Raw genomic sequence first — 10,099 nt, forward strand, 5'->3', positions numbered from 1 at the left:
ATTTGGTTTTAAACCTTGAATTTTGATGCGGGTCGAGGGTTATGTTCTCAAACTTTTGTTTTTGATTCCCGTTACGCCTTAGCTCGGTTTCATGCACTATTTGATCGGCTTGAGTGCGTCCAAAATCGATTAATTTAATGTGATAGATTAAATATAATTTTCATTTCTTTATAGTTTCGAATAGTAGTATGCGTTTAATTGTCTAAACATGAATCATGTATTAACAAGCAATGTTTGATTCAATATATAATTCCATTAGCCACGAAATGAAGATTACAAGGATTCAAAATGAAAGATTTGACAATTACAAAGGATTAAATTAGTAATACAACGAACTGGAAAGTACATGTATTACAGTGTGGCTCCAATGATGAGAGATTGTTCTGGGAATTCCTAATTAGTACCCACTTCTCTGGATCTGTCTACGGCACTATTTTCGCCATTTTGGTCGGAGGTGTTGTATCCGCCACATGGCACTCACGGTTGGCGTGGATCATTGTCACACCAGTGGGGGTTCGAAACCCCAAAATTTCATGTGTTGTGAACGGGTAGCATTGAAGTCTCCAATCGCCTTGCAACCCAAGATGACGTCATAATTTGGATGTGGATTCTCCATGACGAGAAAATCCACATCTTCCGTTCTTGAATGTTTCCGTCGCTGAGTGTGACCGGAAAGGTTAGCTGCCCTAGTGGATATTCAACACTCTGGTTGAATACCGAGGCGGCACTTGTCATCTTTTTCCAACAAGTCGAAAGATGTCGCTCCCGCTTCGATGAAGAAACGAGAGGTTCTATAATGGCCAAAGACAGTTCTGATAAATAGGGGCGTTTTCTTGTTAGCGCCACCTTTAACCTTTGGAAATATTACTTGCTTTTCTCTCCATGCGGCGTGTTCCGCCTGTTGCCGCTTCTTGTTTTTGGGGTGCCCTTGATCATGTTAGCGTGGAGATCATTAATCTTTTTTTTCGTTTCTTCCATCATCATGTCTCGTGCCACGTTTTCCTCCGCCACAGATGTTTTTGACCGGGGGCTCTAACTTCCCACTTCTTACGTACTATTTTATTGCGTCTTTGAGATTGGAACATTGGTCGGTTGTATGGCCATGTTGTTCGTAGTAGTCGCAATATCTGGACACGTCCGTATTTAGCCTTTACTTAAACGGCAGTTGTTTCTTAAACTCAATACCTTCGGAGAGCATGATTTCCGAAGGGCTTTTTGGTCTGCGGCGTCCACCTGTTGTATTGTTGTGGTTGCGCTCTTTGCTTGTCTTTCTGCCCTGAAAACGAAAGAGTCTCAGTAGCGAGAGTATGGTGATTAATTCTCGACCAAAATCCAACTTTCTTGCCTTCGCGGGCACGATTAATGTCGTTACATGCATCGTTGTGCGGCAAATATTTCCCCGGGCTTTTTTAGTTCATGTATAGCGTTTGGCCACCGTCATTATAGCATCCCAGCTCTGCGGCATGCCATCACGTTCGATAAGGGTACGGATAAGGTCATCGCACTATACATTCTGGCGAAAGGTTGTTTGCATGAGTTCTTCTCCTACCCTGTCAATATTAAGCGCTTCCTTGTTGAATCTGGTGAATATATAGCACCATAGTGGCATCTTCCATCCCGAAACCATACCTGCAGCGATGTAGGTTTGTAGGTGGTCATCTGGATCGGATAGACCATCGTATTGTCTTACTGTCGGCGGTATCTTCGGTTTCTCTGGAAGCTCAGCTTCCGCGACCCGTCTTACGAATTTGGACTTCCCTGCTGAGGCTATTGGCCTATATGGTTTGAAAAAGTCTTCATTCGCGTCAGGATGATATTTGAAAAGCTTCTTAGCCGATGAGCCTAGTGGTCGGGGTCTTCCTTACTTTCTTCATAGTCTGGGTCATTCTAGTGTGAAGAAATCATGTAGCGTGAGCGCTGTATTTTGTTGCATTCCCCCATGACACTATTTAAAGCGACAATATTTAACAAACTCATTTCATTTCACAACATCGAAAATGTCACATAACCAAATATTCATAACTCAAATACAACAAAATATAACAAAATATAGCAAATCAAATATTGTTCATTTTTGCTAATATCCTAACGGTATTTGTGATGTTTTCTTCACCGAACTCCATAATCGACCTAGATGCAAACCTGTAACATTTCATAAAATAAAGTTTATCAACACAAAGGTTGGTGAGCAATTCATAAGTTTGAACAATAGATATATAGTATGAAAAGCCACAAAACTAGTATACAAAACCATAAATAATAGCTATAAACTCGGATAAATAGTTATCGCTAACAAGTTAGCGACACCCAACTATAAGGGGTTGCCAAATAGTTTAGGATTTTATAGTTATCGTTAATTGCATTACGTTAACGACACCTTGCCATGAGGGGTTGCCAAATGGTCTAGGATTTATAGTTCCACCATCCAAAAGCGATAAACACATAGTCAAATAAGCATAGAACACCAAATCGAGCAATTATTCAAGTAAGGTATACAACAACGTTTGTGGTTTAAGACCCAAGTATAAAACATTTAGTTTAGATAAGTTGAAATGTCACCCCCAAAATAAAAGATAGAAAACGGGGTATGAAGTTACTCACGTTCAAGTAATAAACTTGAAAGATTGATTATTTGGAGATTTGCCGGAACGACGAGTTTAACGTATGAAGCCTAAATAAAAGAAAGTCTTGGATTTAGAAAGGTTGTCTTGAAGATCTTTAAATAAAATAATTGTTGCAAAAACTAATCAATTAAAGTTCAAGGTTTAAAATGTAACTATTTAAGAATTTATAATAATAACCCTTTTAAAAAATGTAAGTTTGCTCAAAACCGGGTTAAAGTATCTAACCTTAATATTTACTTAACCAATGTTAAGTAATAAGGTGGGGAAAATGCTAAAATGCAAGTTCCATTAGGCTAAAGATACTAAAAGGGGTTTTTAACGAGTGTTCGGGTTGTCGGTTCGGGTCTTGACAAATGGTCGAACCCAAAGTCAACTTTCCAAAATATTAATTGTTATGAGATAACTCATTAAAACATACTAACACTTAACCAAGTACGTAGATCTATTGTTTAGAACTAACAACGCACGTTAAGCGAGTGTTCGGTTTTGTCGGTCCAAACTATGTTATGAGATCAAGTTGGATCCAACTATTCCAAGTACTTAAGAAAAATAATTAAAATCAGTTTGTAAACTATTTTTTAAAGAAATATACAAGTCTTGATAACTAAAAACACACTTGTGTGTCTTAAGCGAGTAAAAGTCGGTATAGTTCGGTCTCCATCTCACAAATAGTTCATAGATGGTTTCTACATGCCCAAATATCATAGAACTTGTATATTGGTTTATAAATGAAGAAAACTTAAATTTTACAACAAAAAAAGTTAACTACAAGTCTTTTAAGCAAAAGTTTCGGTTTAGTTCGGTTTCCATCTCCCAACGAGTTCATAGATGGATTCCATATGCTTAATATCAAAGAACTTGTAAAAATGATTTTTGAAACTCAAATCTAGCAATAAACATGTTTAAACAACTATTTTAACAAAACTAGTAAACAAAAGTTCGGTTTCCGGTTTGAACTAGTTTCGGTTAAACCGAGGTTAGTCTTATACAAACCCACACCATGGAACTTGTAAATAAGATGAACAAACTAAAGGGTTAGAAGTTAGTCATAAGTGATATGTATAATAAGTTATGTGTGTGTAAATATATATATCAAGAACACGAAGTCCTCCATGAAGCCTTGTCTTATGACATTCGAAACTTAACCAACCAAAGTCGGTGAAGTAACAAATAAAGGAAACAAGCGGTGTGTATTATATATATGTTGTACCACCATATTCAAGAGTTAGTAATGTTAGATGAACAAGTTAGAATGAAAGACTATAGTTAGTTTGACTTGAGAAGTCAAAACTTCAAAAATACATAAGAAATAACAACCTTGAATCTATGGAGTTTGAGAGAGTTTTTTGGAGATGTAGCAAGAGTAAAATGAAGAAGATGGGTGTGTATATATAGGGAAGGAGTGAAGGGTTGGGTATAAAGATTCTTTTATGGTTTGCATAAAAATGGGTATGTTTAAATGGTCAAACAATGCATAATATAAAAAAAACAATATTTTATATATTTTATATATTTTAAATGAAAAGATCCAATATTTTATATATTTGAAATGTTCGGGTTACAAACGGGTCGGGTTTACATAACAAAAGTGACCCGAAATTGACGAATGTCACACTACCTCTACACACCCAATTACAAACCAAAAAATGCAATGGAATTCATTTTCTTCGTCCGACGACCTTAATTTTGAAGCCGGGATAATCACAGTTAACCTGTTGGTGGAACGGTTTCAAGGACGACAAAGACTAGCAAGACAACCACCTCTTCGTTGTGATCGAGTGGGCGCTACTGAAACTTTAGTACATCACTATTATAGCCCTGATCCCCTTTATGGCGAAGAACATTTAGGTGTCGGTTTTGAATGAGTAGACAACTACTATTCATGCGTTTATCAAATGATTTGTCGGATCAGTACCCTTTTTTTCAAAAAAGAGAAGATGCAAAACGTAGACCGCGTTTCACGACCATCCAAAAACGTACAACTGCTATTCGTCAACTTGCGTATGGAATTTCGTGAGACGCAATGGATGAATACCTAGAAATATCTGAAAAGGTTTCGCGAGACTCACTTCATTTTTTCTGTCGAGGGGTGTGTGTGTGTGTAAATGTTTCGTTTAATTATATTTTATATATTGTACGAGGGTTTACTTAACAATGTTATTACATAGGGATTATATCGATTTACTCACGGAAATATTTGTGCAAACCAACTTTGTATGATATCCAACGCATATACGAGGTGCACTGTGAAAGACATGGTTTCCCCAGAATGCTCGGTAGCATTGACTGTACGCATGTTGGATGGGATATGTGTCCTACGGCCTAGCGAGGTCAGTTCCACCGGGGTGATCACCCCGGCCCAAGTATTATACTTGAGGCAGCGGCCTCCCATGATCTTTAGTTCTAGCATACGTTTTTTGGTGTTGCCGGATCAAATAACGACGTGAATGTTATCGAATAGTCACCGATATTCGACAGTATTATTGACGGGGTTGAGCCAACTCAATCATTTTATGTGAACGAGGTTCAATTCAAGCATGGCTACTACATGGTAGATGAGATTTACAACGAATGGCCGACGCTTATTCAAGCTTATGCATCTTCAAATGAAGACAAATGGATATACTTTAAGAAAAAGCAAGAATCGGCACATAAAGATATTGAAAGGGCGTTTGAAGTTTCTAAAGAAAAAATTCATTTGATTTCGAGGCCATTACAGTTTTGGTCAAGGGAGAAAATAATAGATGTCATCTACACTTGTATAATTCTACATAACATGGTTCTTGAGGACTAAAGTATGGTTATTTTGTCAAAACTATCAAGGTGGTGTCTCACGACCCGAATTAACAATCACTGATGATTGGAAACTTCAAAACGTCTTGTATCTCAAGAACCGCGAGGTCCACAGAAACCTCCGTCATGAGTTGGTCGAGCATTTGTAGGCTAGACGTCCCGATGATCGTGTACTAGACTAGTATTATTATTTCTTAATATTTATTTTAATGTAATATTAGTTATTAGTTTCCAAATTTAAAAGAAAAGTTAATTAAATAAATAAATAAGATAATTTGTTGAAGTCACCGCTCGCCTGAACCACAACAAGCTCAAGCGGCTTCAGCGAGTGTTCAGTCAGCATTGCATGACACAAAATTATTGAATGAATTCGAAGCCCAACTTCAATAACAACAGAGTCTTATAGAAACCAAAACTGATATCTGGTTTCATGTTTATTGATATAAACAGACCTTTTTTTAAATGAAGTCTTTTACCCTTTTCAAAGTCCATTTCATTAATCAAGAAAGTCAACAATGATAACAAAAAATATCTTAGTTGTCTTACTGTCTATTTTACATTTAACGTGTTAAGATGCCACTAGTAGAGGGAGCCGATATTTTCTTTGGTTTGGTTGGTGGAACACAGTTTTATAACTATTTTCATACGATAGTTGCTTAGTGCATATATTCGAGGATAGTGTAACGTGTCAATACCGAATTTTAAGAAAAGTAGATACCAAATGCCACACCGAATCTATCGGTATGATACCACTACGATACCTTTACTCGTTACAAAATGTTCATATATGTCTATATGATATGTACAGTATCAAATTTCAAGAAAAGTAAGTACTTAATCCCATATCGTACCTTATCTATATGTACTTATCAATCATGATAGTGACACTCATTATCAAATGTTCATCCCTACTCTCTCTCTCTCTCTCTCTCTCTATAATATAAACAAAGAAAACACATTTATATATTTAAAAGCAAACCATATATTTTTCTTCATGAAAAGTTTGAATGACTATAATATTCGAGATAGCAATTCTCCAATTCTTCAATGCTAGAACTCTTTAATATTTTCTAGCGTTAACATGTATAGAGGGATATTACGTGTTTCTTATGAATCCCATGCTTCAAAATTCAAATAATATTGTTTCCTAAAACCCACCACAAACTTTTTTAGTACAGTAAATCTCAACATTTTTTAACGAAATTTTTGTTAAACCTATACTTCCAAAATTGTTTTAGTTTCTTATCATTGCCAGATGAGTACATTTTTTCCGCAAACACGCACACAAACGTGATTTTTATAAAGTCATGTATGTTAAAACCATATAAGTTTAGAATGTGTGTGCATGTGTTGAAGATGAAACTACATCAAAACCAGTATCATGTATAGAAAAAAGCTATAGATAAATGGAATCTGCGTTTGTTTATTCAACTCCCATAAAAATAACTAGTACGTATTAAATAAATATTTATAGGTTACGTGTTTAGCTGACCAGAAGCATTAGCTGCATCCGTTATGCGCTTCACATATTTGGCACTTTTCGTTGCTCCCAACCAAGCCATCCAGAAGAATCCAATCCATCCTGATCCATAAATATAAGTTCAGCACAAAACATCATATTGTTACAAGTAGGTTAAAGGTTCAAACTATTTAATCTAACAATATAGCATCTGTTAGTTTATCTCTAGTTGCAAGCGGCCGGAGAGTTAAAATTACAAAAACAAAATAAATAAATATATAATATAACAAAAACGGAACAAGTTGAATGTTTCGAAATGAATTTATATACTTACAGCTTCCATATTATTTCATTGAAAAACAGACAAATATCTCAATAATATAATTTTTGTAAGGGTAACCAAGTTTCCTAACCGTACCACTAAAGTCAACACAGTTCTTTTTGTCCCTCTAAAGCACTACTTTCGTTAGGTGTTACAATCCTAGTTTCAAGATCAAATACAAATCATTCTTAATATGAAAACAGTGAGAACTAATTTGCAATTAACTTTTTTAATAAACCAAGTGAGCCAATTCCAATTAACTTGAAGTAAACATTGAACAAAAAATTGCTATAAAATAACCAAGTTTCATAATCGTAAAATTTAAGTCAGATTGGAAAAGAAAAGTTATCACTAAATAGTGACCACCATTCATTTATGTTTCATTTGCCTCACTTAATTTAAACGTTTATAAAAATCTTATATAGGACTGAAACACTTATGAAAGTTGTGACTTTAAAGAGTAAAAAAAATTCTGTGACTTTAGTGGAACACTTGAGAAACTTGGTTACGATTATGTAAAGTTACCCCCCTTTTGTAATAATATTTAATATTTAGTGACAAAAAGTTAGTAGCTTATAAGTTATAAAGTCCATAACATTTTTTCGTTTTTTCAAGCTTAACTTATAAAACTGAACTTTTGTAATATGCAAGGGACTTACTCATGCATATAAACACATTTTCATCAAATTTTAATAAGTTTCCTTTTAGTATCCTTATAGGGGTGCACTCAATACAAAACTAATTTTAAGTAGAAAACTGCATAAACACTTGTACATAGTGCTAGCATAATATAGTGGGAGAGGGAAAGCGTGTCGGTTATGCAGCTATACAACCGTATTATGTATCTCACAACTAAAGCAATATATACAGTTAGTTATGCGGTCCTTGCAGTGTGCAACCTAAAATTGGTTGTGTAGAATAATGGAAACAGAAGTAAAATGATTATATATACCTGCAGCGATTAAAGCCGCGATGATCGATGAGACAGTTACTGTGAACGTAACAAATGCAGTGACGAACAGCACGCCAAGGTACATTGCTGTCATACAAGCAAAGAAAATAGCCACGAAGCCACCAACTGCTGCCAAAGAGATGAGAAGAGAGATCACAATTGCATTCACAGTTGCTGCAACAAACACCGCTGTAAACACCAACATTCCTGTTAGAGCTAATAGAGTCACTATTCCTGCCTGCACAAGTTTTCATCAAAAGTAATCATAAATTAGATAAATTTCATAAACATTCAAGAAATTAAAATGAAACAGTTAAAAGTGACACTGATACTTTTAATTACCAGTGCATTCTACACCTATGAATAACTAATGCTATCTGATCAATTATCAGTGCATTACTGCATTTTATATCTATAAATAGGGCTTAATATGTCACATAGCTACTGCATCCGTTTACTTAATCATCAATCGAATAGTTTTAACGTTGTTTCTTCTTTGGTTCACTTCCAATATCAATCCAATCCTCAACTCTAACCATCTATGATATCTTTCCAATGAATATACTACTAGCTACATGAAAGACATTAGGCCTATAAACGAACCGCATGTTTGTGTTTGTTCATTTAACTTTAAACGAACACGAACACTTAATCAGACAAATGCGTGTGTTCATGTTCGTTCATTTAAAAAATGATCATGTTTGTGTTCGCTCGTTTAAAATTTAATCGAACAGTTCACGAACATAAATGAACAAAGATAAACGAACATAAATGACACACTTAAATGAACACAAACGAACAAGCATAAAACCAAGGTGACTCATCCAGATAATAGTTAATTATTTTCTATTAATATGTAAACGAACAAAAATAAACTGACATAAATAAACAAACGAAACACGTGTTCATGTTCTTTCGTTTAAGTAAATAAACGAACTTCCTGCCAAACAGTTAACGAAACGTTCGGTTCGTTCACAGGCCTAATAGACATCAAAGAGACCACCACTCATCAAGAGTTAGACTGAATCAGTGAATTCAAAAATCAAATTCAACCGAAATTAAAACGTCATATACGTTTCAAAATCTATCTAATAAGATCATCATTAATGAATCCAGATACTAATTCCAACCGTACGAACAATTAAGAAAACAACAAAAACACAAATCAATACTCATTATTATTATTATTATGAACTCGTATTCCAATCCAAATCAAACAAACACTCACAGAAACAACCAGTAAACCGCGAACAGGACTACCACTACTCTACTCAATAACATCACGCCGAGTATTCACAGCAGCCTTACGAAACACCGGAACCGCCTCAACAACCGATTTCCTAATCCGTGTAGCCACCGGATCACTTGAATTCTGATCCAAAACCGATTCGATCAGGCGTACGGACGCGCCGTACAGTGTTACATGTTCTTCACCTGATTCAGTCGTCACTTTGGATCTAGGACTAGAGGTTTGTTCGGTTAATATTACGCCGCCGTGTGGTTTGTCCGCACCGCCGTTCATGACCGCCATTTGATTGGCCGGAATGTTGCGTGAAGGTGTTTTAAATTAGGCGATGGTGTTTGGACCGTTGGATTTGGAGAGTGTGTGGGATGTTAGTTGATCTGACGGTTAAGGGATGCTGAGATCCATGAAAACAGTTGTGGGGGGCGGAGTAATCGTGTGTGGTCAAGTGACACGTGTGAAGGGAATTATGTATGGATCACGATTTTGAGTTTTTTTTATCAAAATGGGTGGAGAGAAAAAAATATTTATTAAAATAAGATTTTTTTTATTTCTCTCTTTTTTTTTATTTAATTCTTTGTGGCTCACATTCTCAGTTCTTCGATCAAAAAGCCCAAGTTTGATATTCATTAAACTTCACCCTTTTCAATGATTTCATGTTTGTTTTTACATACATGATTTGATTTGATTTGGTTTTTTTCATAAA

The 10,099-nt window shown here is 35.5% G+C and overlaps 1 long non-coding RNA gene across 1 annotated transcript; it reads right to left on the bottom strand.

The window, feature by feature from the left end:
• Nucleotides 1-6,898: 6,898 nt before the first annotated feature.
• LOC143583371 (uncharacterized) lies at nt 6,899-9,862 on the bottom strand. The gene is made up of 3 exons (XR_013144158.1): nt 9,379-9,862; nt 8,151-8,388; nt 6,899-6,999 (listed from the first exon to the last, which is right to left on the bottom strand). It is a non-coding gene; the product is annotated as an uncharacterized LOC143583371 (long non-coding RNA).
• Between the last annotated feature and the right edge of the window lie 237 nt (nt 9,863-10,099).

The sequence above is a fragment of the Bidens hawaiensis genome, unplaced genomic scaffold, assembly GCF_021521415.1.
Source record: "Bidens hawaiensis isolate Kalapana, Puna unplaced genomic scaffold, B.hawaiensis_p1.1 tig00032372_1, whole genome shotgun sequence".
In the NCBI taxonomy this organism is placed as follows: domain Eukaryota; kingdom Viridiplantae; phylum Streptophyta; class Magnoliopsida; order Asterales; family Asteraceae; genus Bidens; species Bidens hawaiensis.